Here is a 14,559-nt window from a genome sequence, read left to right as displayed (position 1 = left end):
TCGACTCCGACGGCCGACGCGGACGCGCGCCATGTGTTCGTCCAAATGCTTCTGCAGACTGCGGGCACAAGCACGCTTGCCAGTAGAGCTGATTTGTTCTCAGAAGTCAGAAGCAAACTGAATTGCTCTCGTGATGGCCATTCTCTGCAAATGATGAATATAGAGAACGATACGTCATTGATATCTTGAAATCAGCTGTCCGGTTTGATTTGTGAGGCCTTGGTGATAAATGTTCTCGATTGTGATGCCCAGGCCTGTCTGCCGCAATTGTGGGTTTGTTGTTGCTGAGGTTAGAAAAAGCATACATCAATTTTTTCTCCTGCAATTGTACGGTCGTTTCTTCTTTAGTTTAGAAAAGCATAAAACTGAGTTCTTTTTGCTTTTGACAGACAATCATCCTACTTTGTAGTAATCCTGTGCCTTTCGTATTTGCATACTAATCACGAGCCTTTCCTTCATAATGCTAAATTTTGAATTGCTTTGGCTCTATAATTTGTTTGAACTGATCATTTAAGAATTTCAGATAAGCGCATCCAGATCTTTTCACTCTTCCACGAAAAGGTGTAACGTGGTAAATTTGTCGCAACAAGCATCATGGCATTCTTGATAGCTTTTCTCCCTGTTATGACTTGCATCTTTCTACCTTGCCCCAAATTAAATTTGATTGGGACTGTTTGATTGAATGTCAAATAAAGATCAACTTTGTCTCTGATCGATTCATTGAAATGGAAGCTGAATAATATTCTGATTATTACTTGCAAGCTATATTCACTGTTTTCGGTTTAACAACTTGCAAGTGTTTCTTGTAAGCCCCAGAAAAAGGACTCACAGGTGGACATCTGCTATAAATTACCTAGGCCTGGTCATGTGCGTGAGTTGCATCTGTCATTTTTCTTCCCAGGTGGAACATTAGTTTTGGTTAAAAACAAAGTAGAACATTAGTGTTTCCGCAGTCTGATGGGAACACTTTGACTTTCTGAAACCCCTAGATTTGGTATTTCCTGATGATTGCATGCGGTTCTTCTGGCGTCGACCCGTTGGCTGGACAGCTGAGGTTGCTGCCAGCCCACCCGAGTTCGAGTCCCGGCACGGACGCGCGGTGCTCACGGAGTTTCTCCTATAAAAAAAAGCCAACGAGGGTTAGCCCTTTGGTTGGTCTTATTTATTTTACTTTCTGATATAAATAGAGAAAAATGAGGATCTTGTAATTATTTTAGAATGTTCAAGATTTAGGTGTCCATACTGTGCTAACTATGGTCTGAATTTTTTTTGGGGAATCATGATGTCATGTCGTGATTACACAATTCCAAGCTAAAATGTGGTTCACAAGCACACTTCGCTAAAATACACATAATCATTTCTTCGGGTTTTCTTCTCACAACATATATACGTAAATCATGTAAGTTGCAACCTTGGTAAGTGCACCTCGAGCTGGCTGAAACATGCATGTTCCAATCATGAAAGGATAATATATCACCATTTCCAATGACATGCAAGTCGTCAGGGGCCTTATATGCACATTGGTTAATATAGCCCCAATCAGCAAGTTTGCGATAGCGTTGTTGCCTGATCGACCATCTATTGTTATTGTTATGGCTGAAGTACCCCAGTCATAAATGTCTGAACTAAAGAATCGGCACCATCCTGCCTTCAAATAAAGTTGTTCTTATGTAGAATCAAGAACCACATACAAGGTGAGCACAACAATTCAGCTATTCTGTTTAATATATGTGACGCTGAATTACCTCCAGTTAAAGGTCTTTCAGTAAAGGCAGATGATGCTTCAACAATTCTCTTAATTCTCGTTAGTTTGTTATATTTTTTCACGTAAATGAGGTGTTGCAACTAGGTCAACTCTGCAAGAGCTTGGGATATTTGAGGGCACTTCCAATCCATTAACTAAATTAGAACCTTCAGATTCCGCCTTTGTCGGAGTAATGGGCCACGGGTAGGCTAACCCCAGCCCAGAACCTTTCAAGACATCGGGGCAGGCTGCGCCCCTCGAGACCCCAGGACGAAGAGCCGCCTTCTGAGAGTCGGCGGCGAGGCGGTCGACAGCCCACTCGCGGCCGAGTCTCAGGGACGACTTCAGGATAAGCCGACTCCTGACTGGCGACTTCCAGAGAAGCCGGCCTTGGGGAGTCGGCCCGCGACGCCAACAACCCCCATGCCCTCATAAAGAGGGACGGGACGGGGAGTGGCCACAGTAAGGTTCACTCCCACCCCTTTTCCAAGGGCAGGCGTGGCTACAGTACGCCGTACCCGCAGAGATCTCCGCGCGGTGCGACACTGTTGCCCTGCCGGCCCTGACGTCAGCCCAGAAGGCGGAGTCCTGTGCCCACGTCGGCCTGCCGGTACGACCCAGGGACGACGGGTCCCACCAGTCGGCGGGCGTACGGAAGACGGCGAGAGCGCCACCAGTCGGCCCGGTTGGGAGTCGGCCCCCAGGAGTCGGCCGGCCCCTCCCACGGGCCCCACGCGCCATTAACTAGACGCGACAGGGAGTGGCCACAGTGATCGCCCGCCAGACGGCGGAGTTGTCGCCACGACCCCATGACCGAGCCCGCGTCATTAGAGGCACGACTACAGTAATCTACAGCCGGCAAGACCCGCCCGCGGCGGACGCAGCCTGTCGGCTCCGTACCGAGCCAGTCGGCGGGCCCCATGAGTCGGCGGATAAGACGGCGACCAGAGAGACTGACGGTTGGGCCCGCGTCCAGCCGGATTACCATTGTACCACTGGGGGGTAGGCCTATATAAACCCCCAAGGCACCCATGCAAAAGGTTTGGAATCCATTAGCACTAGACCAGATCATATAGGAAGGAGAGAGCTAGCCTTGCCTTCTCCTATCTCCAGGAAACAGCTCAAGGAGCAACCGTGTAAACGCTTTACCATAGTGATCATGCGGAGACCCCGCAGAGCAGCATTAGGGGTATTATCTCCACGGAGAGCCCCGAAGCTGGGTAAGATTCGCCGGCGTGCATGCCTTCGCCTTATCCCGTTTCCAGGCACCGGCGACGTTCTACTCGCCCCCACCATGATAAGCCATCCTTTGGCATATGTCGCACCCAACCCCCGACATTTGGCGCCCACCGTGGGGCCTGGTGCACCGTCGTTCGGAGACCTGCTCTGGACGGGAACCCTTTTCCTCCCTGGCGAGCGCAGCCAGCCCGACACACCAGACGGAGTCTGCGCCGACGCGCTGCACGGCGCTGAGATCGCCTGCGCAGCCAGCTGCCTCACCAATCTTGTCAGCGAGGTTCGCCTCTCCGACGAGCCTGCATCCGACGCACACACGGGCGGCCCCGAGAGCCTCCTCGCGGGCCTCCTTGACCAACTCCACGTCGCCGGCGAGCCTGCCATGGACTTGGAGTCTGTAGGCTCCACCGACCCGATGCTGGTCGACTCCAACACCGCGTCGCTCGACGCGTTCCCCACCAATGTGGTGGTCTATGACGAGCCGCTCCCACGCGCGGAGAGCGACGGAAGCACCGTCACAGAGGTGCTCGTCATCGGTCATGACGAGCATCCTGGCGGAGGAGCGCATGACCCACTTGGCGCGGCACTGCAAGACCTGACTGCGCCCATTTCGGAAGACGCTGACACGGAGGCGTTGGAGGCGCGCCGCCTTCAGCTCGTCGAAGGCGCGAAGAAGCTGGCTAGCATGAGACGCTTGTCAGAAGCCTACCAGCGTGAGATGGATCGCGCTGTAGGTGGCTCGCCAGCCCCAGCTGGGCCCAGCCGCCTAGGCGCGGTCCAGCAGCGCGGCGTGGCCATCGCCAACCTATTCGGGGCAAATCGCCCTGTGTACGCCACGCCTGCGGAGAACATTCGAGCCGCCCAGGCGGCGGCGGACGAGCTGGACAACTTCGAGGGCGAAGAGCGCCGCCTGATGACGGAGCGAGTCCAGCGGCTCCTCGACGCGGCTGCCGCGCAAAACGAGGCCGGCTGCCGCACGGAGGCGCCGCAGCGACAAAACGACGACCCACCTCCACGCCGAGACCAAGGCGCGACGTCTCGGACGCCGACTGGCGGCGCCCGAGAAAGGAAAGACAAGGATCCGGCTGTCAGCTGTAGTCGGACTCGCGTTACCATAGAGCGCGACCAAGACGGCCGCCCGAGAGCAGTGGAACGACGGGCCGACTGTCCGTCTCCTCCTCCTCGCAAGGAAAGGCGAGTCTCCCCGCCGCCTGTTGACCATCGGACTCTCGGCGACCGCCTTGGCCGCCGAGAGGGAGTCGGAGAAAATGACGCCCGCCACCGGATCAACCGACTTCACCGATCCCTAGCGCTTGAAGAAGAAGATGAGTTGGGTCCGCCTTGTTTCGGGCCCCGCATTCGAGACGAGCCCTTTCCCAAAGGGTTCACGCTCCCAAGAGACACGCCCAAGTACATCGGCTCCGTGAAGCCGGAGGACTGGCTGGTTGACTACTCCATGACCGTCAGCATAGCGAACGACAACAAGCGTGTTGCCATGAAATACGTTCCGCTCATGCTCCAGGGCACGACCCGGACATGGCTGAACAGCCTGAAGCCCCGCAACATCAACAGCTGGGTCGACTTCACCGATGCATTCGTCCGCAACTTCACAAGCACGTACAAGCATCCTCCCAAGCCTCGTCAGCTTTCCTTGTGCGTGCAAGGCCCCAACGAGTCGACTCGCGACTACCTCACGCGTTGGGCCGAGCTCTGGAACTCTTGTGAGGGCGTGCACGAGGTGCAGGCTATCGAGTACTTCACCGCCGGGTGCAGAGAAGGCACCGTCCTCAAGCACAAGCTCCTCTGCGACGAGCCAGAAACCCTCGACGAGCTGCTGATCATAGCAGACAAGTATGCCACTGCCGACTCCTCCATGAAGGCGGAGATTCAAGTTAGTGCGACTGGTAAAGTGGCCCCTCAGGCTCCTAGAACTCCGGCTGGAGATGCCAGTCGGCGACAAGAGCAAAGCGACCACAAGTGCAAGGCCCCGCAGCCGGCTTCCAGCAGCCGGCAGGTGGAGACAGTCGAAGACCAGCAGCCGGACGGGCAGCCTCCACCCAAGCGACAGAAAGGCGGCAAGCCCAACTGGTTGCCGGCTTTCTCATATGAGCAGACTCTGGATGGTCCTTGCAAGTTCCATAGCGGCGCGAAGTCGTCGAATCACACCACCCGGAAGTGCCACTGGCTCACCAGGATCGTCAAAGGAGACGGCCTCCTGCCTCCCCCGCCTGCTGGGCAGCAGCCTCCGCCTCTGCCCCAGCAGCCGGCTGTCAGGCCAGTCGGCGCAGTACAAGACGAGTACCCCGAAGAGCACGGAGCCTACGTGATATTTACCAGCGTGGCTGATGATCGACGCAGCAGGCGGCTGCAGCAGCAAGAGGTGAATGCAGTAGCATCAAGACACCAGAATTCATGCACTGGTCCGAGAAGCCTATCAGCTGGAGCAGAGCTGATCACCCAGAGTTGATGCCGAATCCGGGCTCTTATGCCTTGGTCTTGGATGCCACCTTTGCCACGGATAGACGAGCTGCTCATTTCTCACGAGTTCTGATAGACAGAGGCAGCAGCATCAACATCCTGTACAAGGACACCATGGAGAAGTTAGGAATCAAGCAAAGACAGCTTGAGAACAGCCGGACTGTGTTCCACGGCATTGTTCCTGACCTTTCCTGCTCACCAATCGGCAAGATCCTGATGGACGTCCTCTTTGGAGACAAAGATCACTTCCGCCGAGAGTCAGCTTGGTTTGAGGTGGTGGATGTCGAGAGCCCATACCATGCATTACTTGGCCGACCCGCCCTGGCCAAGTTCATGGTGGTCCCCCACTACGCCTACCTCAAGATGAAGATGCCTAGTTCCAAGGGGATTCTGACCGTAGCCGGCGACTACCGGAAGTCGTCTGCCTGTGCGGCTGAGAGTAGTCGGTTGGCCGAGTCCCTGGTGACCGCGGCCGAGAAGCGGCTCCTTAACCGGGTTGTGGCAATGGCCGGCAAGCAGCTAGAGGTGTCGCCTAACCCCAAGGAGTCGGAGGCTGAGGGTTCGTTCAAGCCGGCCAAAGAGACAAAGAAGATACCCTTGGATCCGGAGCACCCAGAGAGGTACACTGTCGTAGGCGCAAACCTCGACAGCAAATAGGAAGGCGAGCTCGTCGATTTCCTCCATGAGAATCGGGACATCTTTGCATGGTCCCCCAAAGACATGCCAGGTGTACCGACGGAATTCACCGAGCACAAGTTACATGTCCGATCTGATGCAAAGCCAGTCAGGCAGCCCTTGTGCCGCCTATCAGAAGAAAAGAGAAGAGTTGTCGGAGAAGAGATAGCCTGACTCCTAGCAGCCGGCTTCATTATGGAAGTATTCTTTCCGGAGTGGCTAGCCAACCCAGTCCTGGTACTGAAGAAGAACAAGCAGTGGCGAACGTGTATTGACTACACAAGCCTCAACAAGGCTTTCCCCAAGGACCCGTTTGCTTTACCAAGAATCGATCAGGTGATAGACTCCACAGCCGGATGCGAGCTGTTGAGCTTCTTGGACGCATATTCAGGATATCACCAAATCAAGCTAAACCCGGCTGACAGACTGAAGACCGCCTTCATCACACCGTTTGGAGCCTTCTGCTACCTAACCATGACGTTCGCCTTGAGGAATGCCGGCGCCACCTTTCAGCGTTGCATGCAGAAGTGCCTCCTCAAGCAACTTGGCAGAAACGCCCAGGTCTACATGGACGATGTGGTGGTGAAGACGGAGAAGCGTGGAACACTGCTGGAAGACCTCAAGAAGACCTTTGAGAACCTGCGCCGATTCCAGATCAAGCTCAACCCTGAGAAGTGCGTCTTCGGAGTACCGGCCGACCAACTCCTTGGTTTCCTGGTCTCTGAACGCGGCATAGAGTGCAACCCTGTAAAGATCAAGGCCATTGAGAGGATGGAGGTACCTAGCCGACTGCTGGACGTGCAAAAGTTCACTGGCTGCTTGGCGTCCATCAGCCGATTCATCAGTCGACTGGGCGAGAAAGCTCTCCCCTTATACCAGCTCATGAAGAAGACCACTTTTTTCGAGTGGAACCACAAGGCGGACGAAGACTTTCTTGAGTTAAAGAAGATGTTGACTACTCCACCCGTTCTAGCGGCTCCGGCTCCTAAGGAGCCCATGCTCCTGTACATCGCCGCCACCAGCCGGGTAGTCAGCACAGTCATTGTAGTGGAACGCAAGGAGGAAGGCAAGGCACTACCTATCCAGAGACCGGTATATTACCTGAGCGAAGTGTTGTCGACCTCCAAGCAGAACTACCCCCACTACCAGAAGATGTGCTATGGCGTGCACTTTGCCGCCAAGAAATTGAAGCCTTACTTTCAAGAGCATCCAATCACTGTGGTCTGCACGGCCCCACTTGCCGAGATCATCGGAAGCCGAGATGCTTCTGGCCGAGTGGCCAAATGGGTCATAGAGCTGGCTCCCTACACCATCTACTACCAGCCCCACACCGCCATCAAGTCACAAGCACTGGTCGACTTCCTCGTCGACTGGGCCTAGACCCAGTACCTACTACCAGCGCCCGACTCCACCCATTGGCGGATGCATTTCGACGGCTCCAAGATGCGCACCGGCTCGGGAGCCGGCGTTGTCCTCACTTCTCCTAAAGGCGACAAGCTCAAATACGCACTGCAAATCCACTTTGCCGCCTCCAACAACGTCGCCGAATACGAGGCGCTCATTCACGGGCTCCGGCTTGCCAAAGAACTTGGCATTCGCCGGATCCTGTGTTATGGCGACTCGGACTTAGTGGTCCAGCAGTCGTCTGGCGACTGGGACGCCAAAGATGCAAACATGGCGAGTTACCGTTTCCTCGTGCAGCAACTCAGTGGATATTTCGAGGGGTGCGAGTTCCTCCATGTGCTAAGAAACGACAACGACCAAGCAGACGCCCTGGCACGAATCGGCTCTACCCGCCAAGCAATACCATTCAGCATCGCCCTTCAACGCCTCCTCAGGCCGTCTGTCAAGCCTTCACCAGAATCAGACTCCATCTTCGTGTCGGCTCCTCTCGAAGAAGTCGGATCCGACTCCAGAGCCCCGACAGACGGTACGAGGATCTTGGCAGATGGCTCCAAAGCCGCCACAGTCGAAGCCGGCCCAGGGACTGTAGAACCCGACCTGGGGACTGCGGCGGCCAGCCCGAAGACTCCAGAACTCGACCCGAGGGCTGCACCAGTCGGCCCGGGGACTTCATTAATCCAGCAAGAGGTTGCTGACTCCAGCCTGCCGCCTCCCGGCCCAGCCGCCCTCGTCCAAGTCGCAGTTCTGGCAGTCGAAGAAATAGCAGCACCCTCATGGGCCCAGCCCATCCTCAAATACCTGGTGGGCAAAGTGCTGCCGACTGATGAGACCTTAGCTCGGCAAGTACAACGCCGAGCGGCAGCCTACACCATAGTCAACAGAGAGCTGGTCAGGCGCAACGTCACTGGTGTCTATCAGCGCTGCGTAGAGCCAGAACAAGGCCAAGCAATTCTCAAAGACATCCACCAAGGCGAGTGCGGCCACCATGCGGCTTCAAGAGCACTCGTCGCCAAAGCCTTCCGACACGGTTTCTTTTGGCCAACGGCCTTAGAAGAGGCCAAGGAATTGGTCCAAAAGTGCAAAGGGTGCCAGAAGTTCCGCTCCAAGCCGCATCAGCCGGCTTCTGCACTCAAGACCATCCCCATTGCCTGGCCCTTCGCAGTTTGGGGCCTAGACATGGTGGGACCATTCAAGACGGCACGAGGTGGCTTAACTCACTTACTTTTCGCGGTGGACAAGTTCACCAAGTGGATAGAAGCGAAGCCAATCAAGAAACTGAATGGTCCGACTGCCGTGACTTTCATCTCTGACATCACAATTCGGTACGGCGTATGAGGGAGTCCTGGATTAGGGGGTGTTCGGATAGCCTAACTATACCTTCAGCCGGACTCCTGGACTATGAAGATACAAGATTGAAGACTCCGTCCTGTGTCCGGAAGGGACTTTCCTTGGTGTGGAAGGCAAGCTTGGCGATACGGATGTTCAGCTCTCCTACCATTGTAATCGACTCTATGTAACCCTAACCCTCTCCGGTGTCTATATAAACCAGAGGGTTTTAGTCCGTAGGACAACATACACATCAACAATCATACCATAGGCTAGCTTCTAGGGTTTAGCCTCTCTGATCTCATGGTAGATCTACTCTTGTACTACCCATATCATCAATATTAATCAAGCAGGACGTAGGGTTTTACCTCCATCGAGAGGGCCCGAACCTGGGTAAAACTTCGTGTCCCTTGCCTCCTGTTACCATCCGGCCTAGACGCACAGTTCGGGACCCCCTACCCGAGATCCGCCGGTTTTGACACTGACATTGGTGCTTTCATTGAGAGTTCCTCTGTGCCGTCACCGTGAGGCTCGATGGCTCCTACGATCATCAATGGCGATGCAGTCCAGGGTGAGACCTTCCTCCCCGAACAGATCTTCGTCTTTGGCAGCTTCGCACTGCGGGCCAATTCGCTTGGCCATCTAGAGCAGATCGAAAGCTACGCCCCTGGCCGTCAGGTCAGATTTGGAAGTTTAAACTACACAGCTGACATCCGCGGGGACTTGATCTTCGACGGGTTCGAGCCACTGCCGAGCGTGCCGCACTGTCACGACGAGCATGATCTAGCTCTGCCGCCGAACAGTGCCATGGAGGCCGCACCCGCATCGGCTCTGACCCTTAGTTCGGAGCCAACCGCGCCGATCGAGGATGGGCGGTTGGACGCCACCTCGGGGGCTGTGATCCCAACGGCAGTTGAGCTGAACACCAGCCCCGTACTCTGCAAGACTCGTGACTCCATGGAATCGGATTCTTCTCCGAAATCCGAACCCTCCGCGCCCCTGCCGATCGAATCCGATTGGGCGCCGATCATGGAGTTCACGGCCGCGGACGTCTTTCAGCACTCGCCCTTCGGCGATATCCTGAAGTCACTGAAGTCTCTCTCTTTATCAGGAGAGCCCTGGCCGGACTACGGTTAGCAAGGTTGCGGTACGGACGATGAAGAAATTCAAAACCCACCCACCACCCACTTTGTAGCCACTGTCGACGACTTAACCGACATGCTTGACTTCGACTCCGAAGACATCGACTTGCGGCCGAAGAGCATAAACTTGAACGCCCCTCCAAGAGTTACCCAAAGCGCAAGTTGCTACCCCGATTAGAGGAGGAAGCACTTGATGCGGCCGAACGGCCACCTCGTGGCCGCGACAGAGAGGCCTCCCGGCCCTCCACTCAAGCCGCACCCCGTACCAAGGCACGGGAATATGCGCCGGACTTACGAGACATGTTGGAGGACAAGGCAAGGCAAACACGATCGATCTACGGATCGCGTGGGCACCCCACGGCTCGAGACGGTAACCGTCACGCCGGCCACAAATTCGGCAGGGCCGAACACAGTAGACAAAGCTCATTGGAGCTACGTCATGATATCGCCCAGTACAGAGGCGCCGCACACCCACTGTGCTTTACAGACGAAATAATGGATCATCAAATCCCCGAGGGTTTCAAACCCGTAAACATCGAATCATATGATGGCACAACAGACCCTGCGGTATGGATCGAGGATTATATCCTTCGTATCCACATGGCCCGCGACGACGATTTTCACGCCATCAAATACCTCCCACTCAAGCTTAAAGGACCAGCTCGGCATTGGCTCTACAGCTTGCCAACAGGATCAATTAGTTGTTGGGAGGACCTGGAAGCCGCATTCCTTGACAATTTCCAGGGCACTTATGTGCGACCCCTAGACGTCGATGACCTAAGTCACGTAATTCAGCAGCCAGAGGAATCGGCCAGGCAATTCTGGACACGGTTCCTAACAAAGAAGAATCAAATAGTCGACTGTCCAGACGCCGAGGCCCTAGCATCCTTCAAGCACAATATCCGTGACGAGTGGCTGGCCCGGCACCTCGGGCAAGAAAAGCCGAAATCTATGGCAGCACTCACGACACTCATGACCCGCTTTTGCGCGGGAGAAGACAGCTGGCTTGCTCGTAGCAACAATATGACCAAGAACCCTGGTAGTTCGGACACCAGGGACATTAGTGGAAGGTCGCGTCGCAACAAGCAGAAGCGCCGCATTAACGGCGACAACGCTGAGGATACGGCAGTTAATGCCGGATTCAGAGGCTCTAAATCCGGTCAGTGGAAAAAGCCATTCAAAAGGAATCCTAGGGGCCCGTCCAGCTTGGACCGAATACTCGACCGCTTGTGCCAAATACATGGCACCCCCGAAAAGCCGGCCAATCACACCAACAGGGATTGTTGGGTGTTCAAGCAGGCAGGCAAGTTAAGCGCCGACAATGAAGACAAGGGGCTGCATAGCGATGACGACAAGGAGCCCCGGCCGCCGAACAACAATGGACAGAAGGGTTTTCCCCCACAAGTGCGGACGGTGAACATGATATACGCCACCCACGTCCCCAAAAGGGAGCGGAAGCGCGCGTTAAGGGACGTATACGCGGTAGAGCCAGTCGCCCCAAAGTTCAACCCATGGTCCTCCTGCCCGATCACCTTTGATCGAAGAGACCATCCCACTAGCATCCGTCATGGCGGATTTGCCGCATTGGTTCTAGACCCAATTATTGACGGATTTCATCTCACCAGAGTCCTCATGGACGGCAGCAGCAGCCTGAACCTGCTTTACCAGGATACAGTGCGAAAAATGGGCATCGATCCCTCGAGGATTAAGCCCACCAAAACTACCTTTAAAGGCGTAATACCAGGTGTAGAGGCCAACTGTACAGGCTCAGTCACACTAGAAGTGGTCTTCGGATCCCCGGATAATTTCCGAAGCGAGGAATTGATCTTCGACATAGTCCCATTCCGCAGTGGCTATCATGCACTGCTCGGACGAACCGCATTCTCCAAATTCAATGCGGTACCGCACTACGCATACCTTAAGCTCAAGATGCCAGTCCCTCGTGGAGTAATTACGGTCAATGGAAACACCAAACGCTCCCTCCGAGGAGCACACGGCGGCCCTTGCAGCGGAAGTACAAAGCAGCCTCTCTAGGCAGTTCTCCAGTCCGGCCATTAAACGTTCGGACACCGTCAAGCGCGCCCGGAGTAACCTACAACAAGACCGCCTGGCACGTTCCGAGCAGGCGTAGCAATGCGGCCCCAACCCCAACCCTCGCAAAAAGGCGACGCCAGTACTTCGCGTACATAACTACGCTCTCGAAATACCATGGGCATAGGGGGAGGGGCACCATCACGGCACGCCCAAAACACGGCTTAAACCGCACCAGGGGCTGCCGATTTTTTACTTTTCTCTTACTTCTAGGACTCTACTCTTCGGAAGGCCTGTTCGGCAGTTCAATTGCCGCACAAACGATGCAAGAACCAGGGAAGCAGACAAGCCATGCCGCATTACGGAAATCCCAGGTGGTCTCTATCACGAGCAGTATACCTGTTTCGCATACTATTCTGCAGCTTGCCCCTGGAGCTGACATGTTAAATAGTCCAACTTTTCGTTTATCGCATTACTTGTATCGTTCTGCTTTGATCGCAGCTATTTTTAAACAATGCATAGCTTTTGTCTATTTTTGCATTATCTTTTTATAAATAAATGTTCCTTAACGACATGTTGCACCCGTACAACTTGGTACGGCCAAAATACGCCAGGGGCTTTTAGCACCCCTCAATATGGTGTGAGAAGTCCGAACACTTTCACAAGTGCGGCACCCTGAACTTATAGCACTATATGCATAGGCTCCGAATCATGTCTTGGGTCAATAGTTGGGTTTGCCCGGCTCCTATGTTTTGGTGCCTTACGTTCCGCTATATCGGCTAAGGTAGCACTAGGAGAACCACTGCGATTGTGCCCCAGTTGAGTTGGGCCGAGCACCTTAGTGGAGAAAGCTAAAACTGATTGTCATGATGAAGCGAGAGCTGGTCGCTGTTCGAGAGGTCCTTTCGAGTCCCTAAAGACTTATGCCGCTTAGGGCGAGGAGTCGGCTCTGTCCGGCCAAGGCGTGGATAGCGCCCCAAACTCGGTCTTCCGAATACTAGGGGCTTCGCCGAAATTTAAAATTATAGAATTCTATGGCTAAGTGAGAGTGTTCACGCATTATAGTCTGATTGCCTCGTTCGTTGGGCTGAGCGCCTCCCTCGAAGGACCCAAATATGGGAAAAAGAGCGCCCAGGTTTACCCCCGAACACCCCAGCACTAGCGACAAGGGGGCAGAAGCCGACGACTCGCCATCTCTCAGTATTGATAAACAGCCGCACATAAGGTAATATTTTAAATTCAAGCAGCATTGCTTAGCGCATATGAACAAGTTTTCAGCGCACAGGACAAACACGAGCGAGTTTTACTCAAAAATTACATCCCTAGTACATTCATCCGCCACAAGGCGGGCACCCTTCAGAACATCCTTATAGTAATTTTCGGGCTTGCGATGCTCTTTTCCCGCTGGTGGCCCGTCCTTGACAAGCTTCTCTGCATCCAGCCTGCCCCAGTGCACCTTAGCACGGGCAAAGGCCCTACGGGCACCTTCAATACAGACGGAGCGCTTGATGACTTCGAGCCTTGGACAGGCCTCCACCAGCCGCCGCACCAGCCCGAAATAGCTCCCAGGCAGAGCCTCTCCAGGCCACAGCCGAACTAGGAGGCCCTTCATGGCCTGTTCGGCCACCTTGTGGAGCTCGACCAGTTGCTTTAGTTGGTCGCTCAGGGGCACAGAGTGTCCGGCCTCAGCATACTGAGACCAGAACACCTTCTCCGTCGAGCTGCCCTCCTCGGCTCGATAGAATGCGGCGGCATCGGATACACTCCGGGGAAGATCTGCAAATGCCCTTGGAGAGCTCCGGATTCGGGTAAGTATCAAGTAACTCACATTTTTGTGTTTACTTTGCATAAAGAATGCCTTACTCGCCGCTATCTTCTTCACCTCATCCAACTCCTGGAGGGTCTTATGGGATTCGGTCTTGGCAGACTTGGCATTTTCAATAGCCGCCGCGAGCTCGGACGCTCGCGTCTTCGAGTCAAGCTCCAAACTCTCATGTTTCTTCATGAGAACCTGGAGCTCTTGCCGCACCTTTCCAACCTCGGCCTCATACCTCTCCCGCTCGGTGCGCTCCGCGGACGCACTCTTCTTGGCCTCAAGCAGTGCTTGCTTAAGGGTCGCCACCTCAGATGTGGCCCCTACAATAGCCATGTTAATCCTGTCATTTCTTGCAATTGCACCTTTTTTATATACATATTCAACCAAGGTATTTCTTACCTTCCTTCTCCTCGAGCTGCTTCTTGGCACGGCCGAGCTCTTGCTCGGACTTCTCGAGGCTCTGCTTCAGCGTGTCCACTTCCGCAGTCAGTATGGCGGACGCCAGCAGGGAAGCCTGCACATGCATATTGACTCCTTCTGTTAGACTCCTGCGAATTCTTTGATCCTCTATTCGGCTTTTCTTCCCGAACGCCCAACAGAGCATCAGGGGCTATTGTCTATGCGGTAATATTATTTACACATTATTTTACTTACCTCAAAGCTTGTCAAAAGGCTAGTACAAGCTTTAGTCAGTCCGCTCTTGGCGG

The sequence above is a fragment of the Triticum urartu genome, chromosome 2A, assembly GCF_056163025.1.
Source record: "Triticum urartu cultivar PI428250 chromosome 2A, HENAU_Tu73, whole genome shotgun sequence".
Lineage (NCBI taxonomy): Eukaryota > Viridiplantae > Streptophyta > Magnoliopsida > Poales > Poaceae > Triticum > Triticum urartu.
Note: the sequence above shows the minus strand (reverse complement) of the source record.